This window comes from Bos javanicus, chromosome 5 (assembly GCF_032452875.1).
Source record: "Bos javanicus breed banteng chromosome 5, ARS-OSU_banteng_1.0, whole genome shotgun sequence".
Classification (NCBI taxonomy): Eukaryota; Metazoa; Chordata; class Mammalia; order Artiodactyla; family Bovidae; genus Bos; species Bos javanicus.
Window position 1 is genome coordinate 114316046 of NC_083872.1, and position 18875 is coordinate 114334920.

The following is an 18875-nucleotide window of genomic DNA, read 5'->3' on the forward strand; positions in this document are numbered from 1 at the left end:
ATCTTCCCCACCTAGGGATCGAACCCAGGCCCCCCACATTGCAGGCAGATTCTTTACCGTCTGAGCTACAGGGAAGCCTCATCCTCACTTTACAGCAGAAAGTGGAGCCTCCAAGGAGGGCAGTTTCCTCCCGGGCCCCTGCCCTTTCCTTCGACCACCTGGACAGGTGGTCACCAAGGGAAACATCTCACGCCTGACCTACCATAGGTATTTATGGAGCCAACAGGAACATCCAATTTCTCTTCAGTTTCCCTGACTCTTGCCTCGGGTTCTTGCCTAAAACAAAATGAATACACAAATGATTGGCACAAAGACAGACACAAGGATCAATGAAATACAGCAGACAGCCCGGAAATAAACCCCACAACCTACAGCCAATTAATCTCTGACAAAGGAGGCAAGAATGTACGATGGTGAAAAGACAGTCTCTTCAGCAAGTGGTGCTGGGAAAGCTGGCCAGTTACATGTAAACCAACAGTTAGAACACACTCTCACACCGTGCACAAAAAGAAACTCAAAACACCTTAAAGACTTAAATGCAAGAGACGACACCGTAAAACCCCTAGAAGAGAATACAGGCAAAACATCCTGACGTAAACAGTACCAGTGTTTTCTTAGGTCAGTCTCCCAAGGAAATAGAAATAAAAGCAAGCATAAACAAATGGGACCTAATCAACTTATCGACTTTAGGACAGCAGAGGAACTCATAAACAAAATGAAAAGACAACCTACGGGCTGGGAGAAAACAATTGCAAATCATGTGACTGACAAGGGCTCAATTTCCAGCCAAATAAATAACTGTTCTCAAAAAAAGATGAGGTCATTCAGGTCAGCCTTAATCCAACGACAGATACTCTTACGAGATGGAAAGCTGGACACAGAGACACACGGGGCGGACAACACCCTGAGAAGACAGACAGACACAGAGGGAGCGTGGCCGTGGGAAGACGGAGGCGGAGATTACAGAGTTATGCTGCCACGATGCCTGGGGCTCCCAGAAACTGGATGCTGTGAGCACCCCCTCCCCTGGAATCTTTCAAGAGAGCACACCTCTGCTAACCCCCCGGATTCCAGGCTCCTGCCTCATGGAGCTGTCCAGTTTGTGGCACTTTGACACTGCAGGCCTAGGAAACCAACAAGACACAACCATCCTAAACACCAGGAGAAAAAGAAGAAGAAATTCACACACAAGGAGCTGCACGCATACGAATTTTGGAAACAGAGCATGGTATAAAGTGCTGAGCAAGAAGACAGTCATTCATGGTTAAAAAAGGAAAGAAAGAAGTAAGGCCCCCTCTCCTTTAAAAGAACCTCTTTTCAGAAATACACCAAATCGACGTTGACTCCACCACCGAGAGCTGATGCAAAGGCACCTTGAGAAGAGCGAGGAGGGATGGAGGCGCCCTCCACACCTGAGGCTCAGAGACCCGGTTCGCTCCCGCACGGAAATGTCTGAGCCACGGGTCCTGGCAAGTCCTCGGGGCCTCAGCCTCCCCGGTGAAATAAATGAAAAAAGAAAGTGACAGCCCCTCCGCGGCACCGCAGGGATCACCGCAAGGTCAGGCGGGCGTGGCCCTGGCACATGGCAGGCTCTCCCAACAGTCAACCGGGTTTGAATTGAGTATGTCAGGCGGAAAGAGTTTCCCCGTGAAGCTGCCCCTGATTCGGTCGCTCACACTCCCGCTGCTGGGCCCCGGAGACCAGCCTGCCTCGTGCAGGAAGTGATGACATGTCTCTGTCATCACTGAAACGACAGCCACCACTCACAAAGCACCAGGATGCGCCGGGCTCCGGGCTGGGCAGTGTGTGCAGACCCTTGTCTACTGGGCACACCGTTACAGCTCACCCGACACCCGGAGGCAGGTACTGTCCCCACTCACAGCCAGTAGAGTGGGGCTCGAAGAGTAAGAGGGAACGCACACGGCCTCCCTCCCACATGGGATGTCAACCCTCAGTTTACAGGCAGCCCCCTTGTCAGGCGTCATCGCCCTCCCACAGGGCAGCAGGTGGTCCCCCAGCACCCAGCCAGGGCCAGTAAGGGGGCTCAGGAATCGTCTTAGAACAAAGAAGCCATCAGCCAGTCCCCACGGTACAGAAGCCAGACTCCTCCCCAAACCTGAGAAATCCTTTTCCTTAGAAAAGTAAATAAATACCTGATTGTCAGATTGTTTTCCTGTGACTTCCTCCTAAAATAGAAAAAAATTAAAAACCAAGCAGGATTAGTGGTATTGTGTAATGAACTTGACACATCACCTCTCTACTGGTTCATAGGAACTGACGCCTCAGACTTTCAAGCCACGAGGTCACCTACTTTCAAAACTGAGCACCATAAAAACCTCACCAGGAAAAGCAGAGACTGGTGAGATACCCCTCATGCTGATCACAGCTCGAAGTCAGAGCGGGCTGTCACCACCTGAGGTATGTCAGCCATCCCGAATCCAGAGAGCTGCTGGTTATTTAAGGGTCCCGCTCCTGGGGCAAGTGGGCAGGATGTGCTCAAGCTTGAGAACTGGTTTCCCCGGGGACACCCCTGGGCGTCGGGGCCACCAAGAGTCTAGTTTCTCATCTGTCTAGTCTCACTCGGCATTGACAGCCACTCTGTGTCAGACGGGTGACAAGAGACATGGAGCTGCCTGGGACCAGGTGCTCCTGGACAGTCCTGATCCAGGGGACGCAAGAGATGCATTCAGGGACTTGCCCGGCAGTCCAGTGGTTAAGACTCCACACTGCCAGTGCAGGGGGCGTGGTTTGATCCCTGGTCAGGAAACTAAGATCCCACATGCCACGAGGTATGGCCAAAAAAAAGAAGTGTGTTCAAAGTGCTTTAAGAGCCCAACAAAATTCAACTGCAGTCCTGGGGAGAAAGTGACCATCAATCCAGGCCAGTGGCAAATCATGCCCACTCCACCCAAAAGATTCCACGTTCAGAGACTTCCCCAGTGTCCTCACAATCAGGGACACCCACAGCAGGCCCAATGACGGGCTTCCTTGGCCCCACTGTTGCCCCTCTGCAGCCATCCTTCACCCAGCAGCGGACCCATCTTTTTACACACACAAAGCAAACCTTGTCACTCCGCTCACAAGCCTGCGAGCAGCTGCCCGCTGTGCTGAGATTAAAGCTCACAGTCCCCCAGCATCCTTCCACCCGCCTTCCCTCTCCAGACTCCAGCCTTTTTCAGCCCTCTCACCCACCAAGTGACATCCACTCTTAAGCCTTTGCTCATCCCCCAAATCTGGCCCTTTCTCAAAGGCCAACCCCTCACAGCAGCCTTCCCAAGCCCATCTCAGTCCTCCTCATTTACCAAGTTGTCACTTCTCTATGGCGATCATGGTGTACACAACTGTTTAATCCGGTGCGGACTCAAAGCATGATCTGTGAGCCCGCAGCATCGGCATCACGACCTGGTGCTTGTTAGAAACACAAATCCTCCCCAACCCACGCACACACAGTAGGGTAATGCATTCAGATCTCTGGGAGTGGGCCCCAGGAATCTGTGTTTTAAATTCTCAGGGCATTCCTGAGTGCTCAAGTTTGAGAAGGCCTGGTCTAGTTCACGTATTTGGTCCCTTGGTGACCACCTGTCTTCAATACACATATGTCACCCTGGGAGCAGGAATGCTGCTCCATCTTATCTCTGCTGAACCCCCAGCACCCAGAACAGCGTCTGGTAACAGCAGGCTGTCAGTCAGTATTTGATGACTTAACAAGAGAAGACACGAGGGACTTCCCTGGTGGGCCAGTGGCTGAGACTCTGTGCTCCCAATGCAGGGGCCCCAAGTTCTATCCCTGGTCAGAGAGCCAGATCACACATGCCACAACTAAAGATCCCGAATGCCACAGTGAAGACCGAGGAGCCCACGTGCTGCAATAAGGAAAAAAAAGACACGAATTCCCGCCACACACAAGCAAGTGCCAAGCAGTGAAGCAGGTGCAGCCTAGCCCTACAGGGGCCATCAGCCTCGCAGGGGAGACACCCAGGAAACAGTCATCTGTAAACACTTCTACAGATTTATCTGGGCGAGAAGTAGGAGGCCGGGAGGGAGTCCAGCTGATTTCCGCTGAACAGTGGAACGTCTCGGGGAATCTCTGTGCCCAGGAAGACAGAACTCTGCCAAGAGGCCTCCACCTCCTGTTGTTACGACTATTCCCAGACAAAAGCCAGAACAACCTCTCAGGAGAAACAGCAGATTGTGGGCAGAACCCACATTCGTGGGAGTCATTTCACTCTTCCAGCTATAGGACCATGGACGCACTCTCTGCCCTGCCCTCATCCCACTCTCCCAGTCAGTCTGATCACTATCAGTTTCAATAAAGTCCCAGCTCCGCCAGGATCCCAGGACATGTGCATCCCTTTTTAGCGTGTCTTTTTTGGGAAAAAAAAAAAAAGAGCCACCTAGAAATAAAATCATAATACAAACGCCGACTTCACATGGGCGCAGTGCATCGTTGCAGTTGTGTCGCCTGTCAGTCTCCTCATTCCCCCTGCTCCTCGCACGTGTTTACCGGCGCAGGTAACTCCCTGAGAGCAGGGCAGGGCCGGGCCAATCTTTTTTGTACCGCCACAACCCAGCCCCCAATTACGCTTCTGAATATTCCCTGAACGAAGAACTGCTCTGCAAACCCCAAACGGCTTACAACCATAAGATACTTTTAGTTTCAGAATGAATCCCCCTATGCCTCGGCTACTGTAAGGGGGTATGTCTACCCCACCCCCTCTAATGACGGGAAAACAGGAAGGAAGAAGAGGGGAAACGCCGACGTTCAGACCCCCAGAGAGAGGCGAGCAGAGCGGGGGGACACTCATCTCCTGTCTCCCGTCCAGAGCGCTACCCACAGGTACACTGCGCCCTGCAAGATGCCAACAGAAACAATAGAGATTGCAAATGAATGAGAAAGCCTAGGCACAATTAAATTCTGGAATAACGGATAAGAGGAATGCAATTACTCTTATCGAGTAGGCACAAGTCATAGGAACTCGGAGGAAGAAAAGGAGCACAATGGTCAGCGCGGGCTTCCCCCCAGGGACAGCGAGTCCGGCCAGCAGCATCTAAACCGCGGAGACCAGCGCCCACAACCGCTCGCGCATGCGCACTCGCCCACCCAGCACGGCCACACCCTCAGTCCCGGAGGCTGCGGCGCCGGCGGCGGGGCCTCACCTGTGGGCGCAGAGCGCTGAGAAGCGCCCGGGAGCGCGGAGCACGGCGGCCCCGCGCCGCGGCCCGGCCCCGCCTCCAGCCCCACTCGGCTATCGCTGGAGGACACGGCCCGCTTACCCAGCGCGGACCGGCCCTCCGCCCGCCGCGCTCTACTTCCGGGGCGGCGCCCTGGCAACCGGAGACGCGGCGTTGCCGGCGCCGCGACTGCTTCCGGGGTTAGACTGGCCACTCTTCTGCAGCTACGCCTCCAACCTGCACAGCCCGCTACGCACGGGGGCTGACGTAAAACTCAACATCCAGAAAACTCAGATCGTGGCATCCGGTCCCATCACTTCATAGCAAATAGGTGGGGAAACAGTGGAAACAGTGACAGACTTTATTTGGCGGCGGCGGCGGCGGCGGCGGCGGGGGGGGGGGGGGGTGGTGCTCCAAAACCGCTGCAGATGGTGACTGCAGCCATAAAATTAAAAGACCCTTGCTTCTTGGAAGAAAAGCTATGACCAACCTAGACAGCATTTTAAAAAGCAGAGATATTACTCTGCCGACAAAGGTCCGTCTAGTCAAGCTATGGTTTTTCTGGTAGTCATGTATGGATGTGAGAGTTGGACTGTAAAGAAAGCTGAGTGCCAAAGAATGGATGCTTTTGAACTGTGGTGTTGGAGAAGACTCTTGAAGAGTCCCTTGGACTGCAAGGAGATTCAACCAGTCCATCCTGGGGGAGATCAGTCCTGGGTGTTCATTGGAAGGACTGAGGCTGAAGCTGAAACTGCAATACTTTGGTCACCTGATGCAAAGAACTGACTCCTTAGAAAAGACCCTGATGCTGGGAAAGACTGAAGGCGGGAGGAGAAGGAGACAAGAGAATGAGATGGTTGGATGGCATCACGGACTCGATGGACATGAGTTTGAGTAAGCTCTGGAAATTGGCTATGGACAGGGAGGCCTGGTGTGCTTCAGTCCATGGAGTTGCAAAGAATCGGACATGACTGAGCGACTGAACTGACTGACTGACTGACTGATGTCCTTCGAGGAACCACCCAGGCCACCATCCCCAGGGGTCTTGCAACCTTCGGGGGCCTGGAAATGAGATTGCAAGGGATCGGGGCCCAGGATCCAGCCTGATAGTGGCAGGTAGAGCAGTATGATGCCTGGGGCCCTTGGCTGTAGTCCCTCTCTTCATCTCCTCTGTTGCTCAGCTTCAGTATCTGTAAAACTAGGACTGTTCATAGCACCAACTACATAGGGTTTGTCATAGGGATAACATACAAGTTGCACTCAGCAAGTAGTAGTAAGTGGCCTACTCAAAGGTCACCTCACTTATGAAGTGTTCCCTGAGTGTGGGACAGGTATAGTTTTTCAAACTAGATTTTTTAAACTCCTGTTCAATTCAGTTCAGTTCAGTTGATCAGTCATGTCCAACTCTGTGACCCCATGGACTGCAGCACGCCAGGCTTCCCTGACCATCACCAACTCCTGGAGCTTGCTCAAACTCATGTTCATCGAGGCAGTGATGCCATCCAACCATCTCATCCTCTGTTGTCCCCTTCTCCTCCCACCTTCAGTCTTTCCCAGCATCAGGGTCTTTTCCAATGAGTCAGTTCTTTGCATCAGGTGGCCAAAGGATTAGAGTTTCAGCTTCAGCATCAGTCCTTCCAATTCATATTCAGGACTGAATGTACACGGTCCTTTAGGGATTGACTGGATTGATCTCCTTGCAGTCCAAGGGACTCTCAAGGGTCTTTTCCAACACCACAGTTCAAAGGTATCAATTCTTCAGCTCTCAGCTTGCTTTATGGTTCAACTCTCATGTCCATACATGATTACTGGAAAAACCGTAGCTTTGACTAGACCTTTGTCAGCAAAGTAATGTCTCTGCTTTTTAATATGCTGTCTAGGTTGGTCATAGCTTTTCTTCCAAGAAGCAAGCGTCTTTTAATTTCATGGCTGCAGTCACCATCTGCAGTGATTTTGGAGCCTAAAACAATAAAGTCTGTCACTGTTTCCATTGTTTCCCCATCTATTTGCCATGAAGTGATGGGACCAGATGCAATGATCTTAGTTTTTTGAATGTTGAGTTTTAAGCCAGCTTTTTCACTCTCCTCTTTCACTCTCATCAAGAGGCTCTTTAGTTGCTCTTCGCTTTCTGCCATAGGGTGGTATCATCTGCATACCTGAGGTTATTGCTATTTCTCCCGAAAATCTTGATTCCAGCTTGTGCTTCATCCAGCCCAGCATTTTGCATGATGTACTCTGCATATAAGTTAAATAAGCAAGGGGACAGTATAAGCCTTGACATACTCCTTTCCCAACTGGGAAACAGTCTGTTGTTCCATGTCCAGTTTTAACTGTTGCTTCTTGACCTGCATACAGATCGATCTCTCAGGAAGCAGGTAAGGTGGTCTGGTATTCCTATCTGTGGTATTCCCATTCTTGAAGAATTTTCCACAGTTTGTTGTGATCCACACAAAGTGTTTGGTGTAGTCAATAAAGCAAAAGTAGATGTTTTTCTGGAACTTTCTTGCTATTTTGATGATCTAGCAGATATTGGCAATTTGATCTCTGGTTCCTCTGCCTTTTCTAAATCCAGCTTGAACATCTGGAAGTTCATGGTTCATATACTGTTGAAGCCTGGCTTGGAGAATTTTGACCATTACTTTGCTAGCATGTGAGATGAGTGCAATTATGCAGTAGTTTGAACATTCTTTGGCATTGCCTCTCTGGGATTGGAAAGAAAACTGACCTTTTCCAGTCCTGTGGTCACTGCTGAGTTTTCCAAATTTGCTGGCATATTGAGTGCAGCACTTTCACAGCATCATCTTTTAGGATTTGAAATAGTTCAACTGGAATTCCATCACCTCCACTAGCTTTGTTCGTAGTGATGATTTCTAAGGCCCACTTGACTTCACATTCCAGGATGTCTGGCTCTAGGTGAGTGACCTGGGTCATGAAGATCTTTTTTTTGTATAGTTCTGTGTATTCTTGCCACCTCTTCTTAATATCTTCTGCTTCTGTTAGGTCCAAACCGTTTCTGTCCTTCATTGTGCCCAACTTTGCATGAAAAGTTTTAAAACTCCATCTGTTAGGAAATGGCAACCTGGCTAGTGAAAAATTTAAAACTGAAGCCAGGTCTAGATTGAATCCTCACTCCCGAATGCACTAGCTTTGTGGCTTGTGGTAGGTCATGTCACTTGTCTGAGCCTCAGTTTCTTATTCATAAACGGAGACAATAGCACCTACATTGAAGGGTTGTTGGGAAGATTAGTTTTAAAAAAATTTAAAAAGGTGCTTCAGTATAGCACACACTAGTTGCTCAAATATTTGTTGAATTAATACACAATAAAACAGCATGTGCCCCAGACATCTGTCAGCCATGAATGTGTACTTGAAGGCAGCGTGAAAAGAGGAGCAGCAATTTACAAACCTGCTCTGTTACATTCTAGGTGTCTGGGCGTAGGACAATTGCAGTCTCTCTCTCTCTTTTTTTTTTTTTTACCTTCCTTTTAGCGTTTGTTCCCGAAAGAGTAATTCATTATTTATAACACACAAAATGCATTAATGTTTCTCACTCTTCTGAATTTTTTAATCACCAACATCATGTATTACAGGGCACAGATCTGCAACGGCTGTGTGTATCATTCTGCAGCAGTTTACTGCTTATAATGTGCTTCCCTGATGGCTCAGACGGTAAAGCGTCTGTCTGCAATGCAGGAGACCCGGGTTCGATCCCCGGGTTGGGAAGATCCCCTGGAGAAGGAAATGGCAGCCCACTCCAGTATTCTTGCCTGGAGAATCCCATGGACGGCGGAGCCTGGTAGGCTATTGTCCATGGGGTTGCAAAGAGTTGGACATGACTGAGCGACTTCACTTCATAATTAGTGCACATGTAGGTTTAGACATCAGAAAACAAACCTTTAATTGGAAAAAAACAAACAATGCCAAGGAAACAGAGTCTAGCTCACACTGCTTGTCACATGACAGGCCAATAAGCCCAATAAATCGAGAGACAGGTTTTGGGAACAAGGAATAATGACTATTGAAAAAGCCGACTAACCAAGAAGATGGTAGGCACGTGTCCTAAAGAACCATCTTGCCTGAGTTACAATTCAGGCTCCTTCTATACTAAAAGGGGAAGGGAGTAAAGTCATACACTTCTTGGTTTCTGTCAACCTTCAGAGGAGATTTGTTAATTTCTCCCTCCTGCCACCATTCACAGGTGGACCTGCTCAGGAGGTTTCCTATGAGCTAAACAAAGGTATTTTAGCTTAATGCTCTTTACCGGGAGAGCAGGATCCCCAGAGGTGGGCCATTATGTATAACTTAAGTTTATAGGCAGCATCCCTTCAGTGATTAACTTGTAATAGAATACAAAAATGTTCTTCCCTATTACATTAACACAGTTAATACACAAGATCAAGAGTCAGCAAAGCATCGGTCAAATCCAGCCCACTACCTGCTCCAGAAAGCTAAGAATGCTGGTTCCTTGTGGCCACTTGCAACTGATTTGATGATAGCGAACACACTAACTTTGTACCCCAAATAAGTGAAATCATCTCCCCTCCTGCCCCCAAAGAAATCCATTCTTCTCATTCGTAGATCTCAATTGTTATTCTATTTTTATTTAATCAATTAAAAATTATGAATTTTTAAAAAAGTAATGAAAAGCTAACGAGACTATAAAACTTACATTAAGCAAGGAAAATAAATAAAAGTTTTAAGTTGTGAAAATGTGTGAAACTTTTAAGTGGCAGAGTCTGGATTTGAACCTACGAAGGCTGATGGTTCACACCTCTGCCTCCTGAAAAGCAAAGAGCCACCTTCCGGAGATGGGTGCGCTTTCAAGGTGATGCTCTGAGCTTTGTTTGCAAGCTTCCTGAGACGTCCGCACCGCCTTCCCCAGGCCAGGGGAGTGCTTTGGGTCCATCATCAGTTATATTTGGCGCCATCTAGTGGAGCCAGAGCTAATATGCACCCCGCTGCTGCCCCTGCCCTTCCTTGGTTCCCGCCTCAGCCCTTTAACCCCAGGAGGTGATGAGAACCAGAAGGTCGCAGATGATGTGCTTACTGCTGGCTCGTAGCAGGTGTTCAATAAACACTGTTTCCTGGATGAGACGTCCCTGCACTGGCTGGTTTCTGAGGCTGGTTCCTCGGAGTCATATTCCGCCAAGGGAGTCTTGAAATACCAGCAAGGAATGGGATCAGCTCCAATACTTTGGCCACCTGAAGTGAAGAGCCAACTCATTGGAAAAGATCTTGATTCTGGGAGAGATTGAGGGCAGGGGGAGAAGGGGGAGACAGAGGATGAGCTGGTTAGATAGCATCAGTGACTCGATAGACATGAATTTGAGCACACGCCAAGAGATAGTAAAGGTCAGAGGAACCTGGCGTGCTGCAGTCCACAGAGTCACAAAGAGTCAGACACGACTTAGCAACTGAACAACATCATGGGGTCAAGACCCCATCTTGGGGTGATCTGGCCCAGCCCCTTCCCGGCCTCCGCTGTCTATGGCCCTCTCCTTCCTTGGCAGGTGGTCCCGCTGCCCCTCCCCCTCCCCAGGCAGGCGTACTGTCTTCATGTGGCCCCACACCCTTCTCCACCCTGAACACGGCACATCCTTCACCCAGCTCATCCCAACAAGGTTGATGATAAAGTCTGTGCTGGTGTCTTGACTGAGGGCCAGAACTCTGTTACGTCATTTTGCGGTTCAATGCAAAATGAAAATGTGGCAACTCTTGTTCAAAAATTATTAGGAATTTCAAAACAACTACGGCAGCATTAACCATGTGAGGGGCCCATCTGAGCACGGGGGCCCTGGGCGGCTGCCCAGGTGGCCGGCCCATGAAGCCCGCCCTCCTGCGTACAGGACAGCACCCTAAAATCTTAGCCAGAACTCCCCTCGTTACACCCTCTCAAGGACCCTACCTGGTGAGTGGTTTTATCTCATACTTATTTTTTTAATGTGGTAAAATATTAACACACGCAAAAGAAAATTTACTATCAATCAGTCAGTTCAGTCACTCAGTCGTGTTCCACTCCGTGCGACCCCATGGACTGCAGCATGCCAGGCTTCCCTGTCCTTCCCTGTCCATCATCAACTCCCGGAGCTTGCTCACACTCATGTCCATCGAGTCCATGATGCCAACCAACCATCCTCTGTCATCCCCTTCTCCTCCTGCATTCAGTCTTGCCCAGCATCAGGGTCTTTTCCAATGAGTCAGTTCTTCGCATCAGGTGGCCGAAGTATTGGAGCTTCAGCTTTAGCATCAGTCCTTCCAATGAATAGTCAGCACTGATTCCCTATATTAACCATTTTAAAGTGTTCAGTTCAGTGTTGTGATCCAGTATGTCCATGGGTAACCAATCTCTAGAACTTAGTTATCTTGCAAAACTGAAACTTTTCCCACTAAACACTAATTCCCGCTCTCCTCCCCCAGCCCTAGCGACCACCATTCTACTTTCTGTCTCTACGAATCTTACTCCTCCAGGTGTTTCACCCAAGTGAAAACATTTAGAATCCGTCTTCTTATGGTTGGCTTATTTCACTTAGCATAATATCCTCACGTTTCATCCCTGTTGTAGCCTGTGTGGGAATGTTTTTCTTTTTAAGATTGAGTAATATTCCACTGTATGTATTTACCATGCTGTTTACTCATTCATCAGTCAGTGGACACGGATTTGAGTTGTGAATGACCTTTTGACCATTGTGAATAACTCTGAACATGAGTGTTCAAATATCTTTTCAAGGGTCTGCTTTCAATTTCTTTTGGGTATATTCTCAAATATGGGCTTTCTGGGTCCTTTGACAATTCTGTGCATAATTTTTTTTGAGGGACTGCCATACTGCTTTCTACAGTGGCTACAACTTTTTTTAAGTTTTGAGGCACATCATTATAAAAAGCTGGTGTGTGAGTGTGTGCTTAGTTGTTCAGTCGTGTCCCACTCTTTTCGACCCCATGGACTGCAGCCCACCAGGCTCCTCTGTCCATGGAGATTCTCCAGGCAAGGATACTGGAGTGGGTTGCCATGCCCTCCTCCAGGATTTCTTCCTGACCTGGGGATCAAACTCAGGTCTCCAGCATTGCAGGCAGATTCTTTACCATCTGAGCTACCAGGGAAGCCCAAAAAGCTGGTACATAAATGAATAAGAACTTCAAATTCACCATACAGGAAGTCCCCAGCAGTCCAGTGGTTAGGACTCCACACTTTCACTGTGGAGGGCCTGATTTCAATCTCTGATTGGGGAACAAAGACATTACAAACTGTGCAGCTTGGCCAAAAAAAAAAAAAAATTCATCATACATTTACTTCATGTTTTAACTTGACCCTCTAGTAAATCTTTAGCATCGATTTTCGACTGCTATGTGAGGAGCTTCTCCCTTGTGTTTGTGACTTACAAGCATAATTCATTGATAAACATTGCTTATTGTTTCTTATTGGCAGTAAGACTCACACCCCATTCTAGTGCTGGTTCCCGTTTTGTCATTTTGGGTTCAGACCCACCTCTGTCATAGCCGCCACGGAAGGCACATTTTGGTAGACTTTTAAACACTTGTTTTGCTCGAGGTTCCATATGCTTCCTAACTTGAGTGGAGGCATAAAACGGCCTGCAAGTCCTGCAGCAGGAGTGACCAGTCCAGCAGCCCCCACTCTGCTGGCCGTGGGTCCTGCCCGGCTCCCCTGCCTGCTCCCTGAGCCTGGTTCATCCCAGCCCAGAGGCCACAGCCACCGATTCCACACCTTGACCACCCTGGCTACAGCATTTATTTTTTCCTTAGTTGCAGCATGTGGGGTCTAGTTCCCTGACCAGGGCTCGAACCTGGAGCCCCTGCATTGGGAACTCAGAATCTTAGTCGTTGGACCACCAAGCAAGTCCCATTTTACATTCCCTCCGACAAGGCGCAAGGGCAAGGAGGCTGGCCCAGGCTCCACAGTTCTTCTTTAAAAAAAAAAAACTTAAAAAAAAGTTTATCTATCAGTCTGTGTGGGGTCTCAGTCGTGGCACGCAGGCTTAGTTGCTCAGCAGCAAGTGGGATCAGAGACGCCCGACTAGAGATGGAACCCACAAGCCCTGCACTGCAAGGACGATTCTAACCACTGGACCACCAGGGAAGCCCCAGCCCCACGGTTCTCCTGGGGCCCATGTAGACCTGGCCCAGGCCCCGCAAAAGATTCGCAGGGGCGGATGTTTGGTCCTGACGGGGCTGCATGGGGCTTTGCTTCTTCCCTCAGAATCAACAGTCCCACCTCGCAGATGCTGGGTATCACAGGACTCAGACCTCTACACGGTCAGCTGAATAGTTTTTCCCAAACCCAACCACCCGTCTAGACGCTGAGGCCCCCAAGGGCAGGGGCTGTGGACGCCCTGTGTTGTCTCCAGAGTCAGGCTGCTCAGGGGAGACGCCAAGGGCAGGCTGGGAGTAAACAGGTGAGGGACCCTGCGGCTGGGAGTCGGTCCCGCCCGAGCTCCAGCTGGGGCTTTGGCCTGCCGGCTTCTTCGTCTGTGAGCTGGGCTCCTAAAGCGTGCTTCCCCAGGTTAGAGACAAGACAATTCCGTGCTGCAAGGGCTTCTCGGGCTGTGGGCACCAGCTCAACGCAGGCGGCTACGCATCTGTTTCCAGACCCTGATGCTGGGCAAGATTGCAGGCAGGAGGAGAAGGGGGCAACAGAGGATGAGATGGTTGGATGGCATCACGGACTCAACGAACATGAGTTTGAGCAAACTCCGGGAGACGGTGAAGGACAGAAAAGCCTGGCGCGCTGCAGTTCATGGGGTCATAGAGTTGGACACGACTGAACCATTGAACAACACCACCACCACCAGGTTTCAAGCCAGGGCCTTCTCTCCAGAATTCTCCTTCTCCGGAAGCATGGTCCACTCGGGGGGGCTCAGCCCAGTCCCTTCACCTGCTGGGTGAGCAGCTCCCTTCCTTCCAAGGCAAACGTCCACACTTGAGCTTCCAGCCCCCACACCTTTGCTCACATTACCCTCCGGCCCAGAATGTCCCCCCGTGAATGATCGGGGTCAGAGAACGTGCGTTTGGCATGTTTTGAGACACCTCCGTGTGTTCCCAGTACAGCTGCCCAAGAAGACAGGGCTTCCGCAGCTCTGCCCGCGCGGGGTGTTATCAACGGCTCACACGTTGGGTGGTATCAGTATTGTTTTATGTGCATTTCTTTCGTTATTCATGGGGATATACGCTTCTTCAGCAAAAAGGACAAGACCGCAGAACTTCGTTGTGTGGTTTTTTTTTGCTGTTCCATGAGGCTTCAGTTCAGTTCAGTTCAGTCACTCAATTGTGTCCGATTCTTTGCGACCCCATGGACTGCAGCACGCCAGGCTTCCCTGCCCATCACCAACTACCAGAGCTTGTTCAAATTCATCTCCGTTGAGCTGGTGAAGACATCCAATCATCTCATCCTCTGTTGTCCCCTTCTCCTCCCACCTTCAGTCTTTCCCAGCATCAGGGTCTTTTCCAGTGAGCTTGGGGGAATCTTAGTTCCCAGACCGGGGCTTGAACCCACACCCTCAGCAGTGAAACTACCAACTCCTAACCACTGGACTGCCAGGGAATTTCCCCCTGCAGAACTTTAAATAAAATGAAATTATTTCCTGGGAGTTCCTCGGCAATCCGGGGGTTAGGACTCCGCACTCTCACTGCCAAGGGCCCGGGTTTGATCCCTAGTTGGGGAGGCCATAAATAAACAAACAATTCCTATGAGAGAAAACAGCCTTGAACACTGTGGTTTCCCAGCCCCATCATTCTTCCAGGCAGGGGAAGGGGAGTTGAGATAGCCATGATCAGCAGTCATGAGACGAGGAAACCCCAGGACCTGGAATGAGAAAACGGGTCCTGATTCGCATGCACCTCATCACCTGTGGGCCTCGGTTTCCTCCTCTGTAAAATGGGAGCTACAGGTTTCCTCCTAGAGGGCTGCTGTGGATGATGAAACGGGATGGAAGGACTTCCCTGGTGGTCCAAGGGTTAAGGATCCTCCTGCCAGTGCAGGGGATGCAGGCTCGACCCTCAGTCTGGGGAGTTTCCACATGCCCCAGGTGTCACAGCTACCAAACCCACACACTCTGTGGCCGTGCGCCACAACGAGAGAAGCCACTGCAATGAGAAGCCCGCCCATCGCGAGGAAGAGTAGCCCCCACTCGCCCCAACTAGAGAAAGCCTGTGTGCCGTGATGAAGACCCAGCGCAGCCAGAAATAAACAGAGAGGTGTGTACATGTAAAAATAAACAAATAAAAATGAAAACCAGGACGGCAAAGGGGAAATTCACTCATCTGTGAAACAGACGTCTACCGAGGGCTCATCACGCGGGGTGCAGAGGGGTGAATGCATACACGGCCTCCCCTCCGGGGATTTACAGATGGGGCCTTCCTGGAGCAGAGGCGTGGACAGCAGCGGCTGCCGACACCATGGCCAGTCATCCCTGCTGAGTGTGGGCCGAGGGAGCCGCTAGGACCTCTGTTATTGTTTTGAAAAAATCTGCTATCGTGCTGATAAACTCGGCTGTCAGGAGGGATGTTATTTCTGGGTGAAGGGAGGTTCTGCGGGACCGGGGCTCCTTCCTGCCGGCACCCACGTGGGTCTCGTCCCTCCCGCCAGACCCGACTTGAGAGATAACCTGGGGCCTTGAGCCTGCTCCTGGCAGGGGACACTGGTGGCCGTCGCTGCAGGATGTCCACAGTCGGCTGCCCAGGGCCTCCACAGTGTTTCAGGAGCAGATATCACCCCCTCCCTGACCCCGGATTCCTGGAATTGTCTGACAGAGTGGAGGCCTGGTCTCCGTCCCCCTGACAGGTTGCAGGAGATTAGGTTATTTTGGTCACACTGGCCATTTCGGTTTTTGGCCGGAGCGTGTGTCTATTAAATCGTCCTGGCTCTGAGCGGAGTGGCCTGGCTGGTTAAGCCTCATAATCTGCTCTGAAACGTGCTGGCTCTGTTTTCAACTGTGATAGTCCCCCTGTCACCAGCACCGCTGGCCTCTTCCCAGGTTCCACCATGGGCTGAGCTTGCCAAGTACCCCCTGGCAGCCAGGAATCTGGATCTTGAGTAAATCCTCACTCTTGGCTGTCTCAGGTCTGATTCACTGTGCTTTGTTTTCTTGCATTTTAATTTGTATCAAGCTTTACTTTACAAACCCCAGAGTGCACAAATCTGAAGCATTCAGCTCAGTGCAAGGAGACCCAGGTTTGATCCCTGGGTCCAAAAGATCCCCTGGAGGAGGGCCTGGCAACCCACTCCAGGATTCTTGCCTGGAGAATCCCATGGACAGAGGAGCCTGATGGGCTACAGTCCGTGGGGTCGCGAAGAGTCAGACACAATTGGAGCGACTGAGCACGCACACACATACCCTCCGACCACCACGTGGGACAGAAATCCCCAGAAGTCTCCCTCCTGCCCTTTCCAGCCAACACCCTCCCCACCTCGCGAGGCGGCTGTTGGCCCCTCTATCACACAGACACGCTTTGCCTGCTCTCCAGCGTCATACAAACTGAATCATGCAGTGTGTCCTCTCTCGTGTCTTCTTCCACCTTCTTTTACTCACCATAAGGTCTACTGAAAAGTTACTGTTGAGGGGGCTTCCCTGGTGGCTCAGCGGTGAAGCTCAGTGAATCAGCCTGCTATTGCAGGAGACACGGGTTCGATCCCTGATCTGGGAAGATCCCACACGCCGTGGAGCAACTAAGCCCCGAGCGCCACGACTACTGAGCCCTCGCTCTGGAGCTTGAGAACCCTGGAGCTCATACACTGCAATAAGAAAAGCCACCGCAATGAACGCCTGCTCCTAGCACCTAGGGAAAAGCCCTCACGGCAGTGAAGACCCAGTGCAGCCAAAAATAAAATGAGTAAATAAATATATATATATATATATATTTTAAAAATTAGTGTTTGGGGAATTCAGCATGATGTAGGTGATGGAGAAACCCAAATGCTGTTACTGAAGACAGGGTTTAAGAACTGAAGACACCGAAAGCCACATGGTACAGTCAAAAATTTTTATTTAAGAAAGTTACTGTTTCATGACTAGAAACATAATACACATGTATAGCAAAAGTTATAAATACTGTACAAGAGAAAGAAAAGACCACTGAGTGATCTCCACACCTGTTACCTGATCTTGACCTTCTGGTATGTTCCTTACACAAGTTTCAGTGAAAGCCACTCAGTGTCCGACTCTTTGTGACTCCATGGATACAGTCCATAGAATTCTCCAGGCCAGAATACTGGCGTGGGTAGCCTTTCCCTTCTCCAGGGGATCTTCCTAACTCAGGGATCAAACCCAGGTCTCCCATATTGCAGGCAGATTCTTTACCAACTGAGCCACACAACTTTCAGGGCAAATGAAAAATAGTCTTCTATGTGAATCGACTCATATTAAGACTTATTCTACAGCCTTTGAATCTCAGTTGAGACGGCGCAGGTACAGATGTCTTTCTGAATTAGTGCATGTGGGTCGACCTCAGACTTTCACATTATGTTCCTTAGAAACCGGTCCCCAGATTTGGGAAAGCTGGAACACGGGAGAAAGAGGAGCTGAAAACAATTCCAAAGTCTTTGCCTGGAGTGCCTGGAAGGCCAGAGTGGCCGTCGGCTGAGACGGGAAGACTGGGTGAGTTGTAAGCTGGTGGGATGTGTTTCATTTGGCTGCACGGGGCTGAAGGGCCCCCAGATCGGGCGGGGAGATGGAGGAGTTTCTTTGCCGTCTAGGACTTGCCCACGTCTGTTCTCCACTCCATTTCCTGGGGGCGGGGGGGCGGCGGTCTTAGCCCTGTTTTCAGGCCCTGGTGTCCCCACTCCCTGTGGCGCTCTGGCCCTAGGCAAGCCAGTGCCGTGGCCTCCCTCCAAGGCCAGAGGCTCCCTTGCGTCAGGTGCCCCCTACGCCCCCCACGCCAGCTCCTCACGCTCAGAGGCCCTGGTTGAGCAGAGCGGGCTGAGGCTCCAAGGGGCCCAGGAGTTCAGCTCCAGGGAGCCTGGGCTGGACCAGCTCATTTCCAGGGGTTCTCAACATGTGGGAGATTCTAGGGGGCCGCGGAGGGCAGAAATCCATCTGCACGTGTCTTCAGGGCTGTGAGGAGGCTCCTGCCAAAGCTTCAGGGGAGAGTTGAGGGAAATGGCGGCGGGGCCACTCCCTCCTCTGAGCTTCCCAGGTGTCATTCAGGCTGCCAAGGACCAGCCTTGACCTTCAAAAAGAAGCTCACTGCCGCGGACTCGTGTCCCCAGAGGCCTCTCCCCAGAACCTGGAGAAGTATCTGGTTCCAGGCAGGCACCCAGGGCTCTCAACCCACCTCCAACTTCCTCTCCATCTCCACTGGCCCCCGGCTGGAGACCCACCACACGGTGGGGTCCCAGCCCTGGGTCTTGATCTCAGTCAGCCCCGCAGTCCCTGGGAGTTCTCAGAGTGCCCTCAGCTGCCACACAGCCTGGACTCCAGACCCCGAAGCCCGCGGTCCTGCTGCTACACAGGTCACACAGCCTGGTCCTTGCATTGTCAGCCTACACCAGCCTGGCAGCAAGTCCAGGTGGGGCTGGCCTAGCCCAGGCTCTGAGCCCAAGGCCCAGGGGGCACTGCCCACGCACACGTTCAACTCTCCCAGCCTGGACCACCATTACCAGGCTCGAGAGAGATCGATCCCCATGGGCTCCTCATGAATACCCCATCCTTCCCCTTCAGCTCCAGGGATGACCATGTAAGCGTTACACACACCCC

The 18875-nt window shown here is 50.9% G+C and overlaps 1 protein-coding gene, 1 non-coding gene and 1 pseudogene across 10 annotated transcripts in view; 1 reads left to right on the forward strand and 2 right to left on the reverse strand.

The window, feature by feature from the left end:
* TTLL1 (TTL family tubulin polyglutamylase complex subunit L1) overlaps positions 1-5315 on the reverse strand; it is a 35185-nt gene extending 29870 nt beyond the window's left edge. For 2 of the 9 annotated variants that reach the window (XM_061418773.1, XM_061418777.1), the window contains exons 1-3: positions 5158-5314; positions 2154-2186; positions 203-276 (exon numbers count right to left, since the gene is read on the reverse strand). The gene's annotated coding sequence lies outside the window, so the exon portion shown is untranslated. Of the gene's footprint in view, positions 1-202; positions 277-2153; positions 2187-5157 lie in introns of all 9 variants that reach the window. The other 7 variants (XM_061418780.1, XM_061418779.1, XM_061418770.1 and 4 more) reach the window with 6 other exon arrangements.
* Positions 5316-8823: 3508 nt separating this feature from the next.
* On the forward strand, positions 8824-8895 carry TRNAC-GCA (transfer RNA cysteine (anticodon GCA)). Its single transcript has one exon. It is a non-coding gene; the product is annotated as a tRNA-Cys (tRNA).
* A 1540-nt stretch (positions 8896-10435) lies between these two features.
* LOC133248791 (mitochondrial import inner membrane translocase subunit TIM14-like) lies at positions 10436-18855 on the reverse strand (annotated as a pseudogene).
* Positions 18856-18875: the final 20 nt, after the last annotated feature.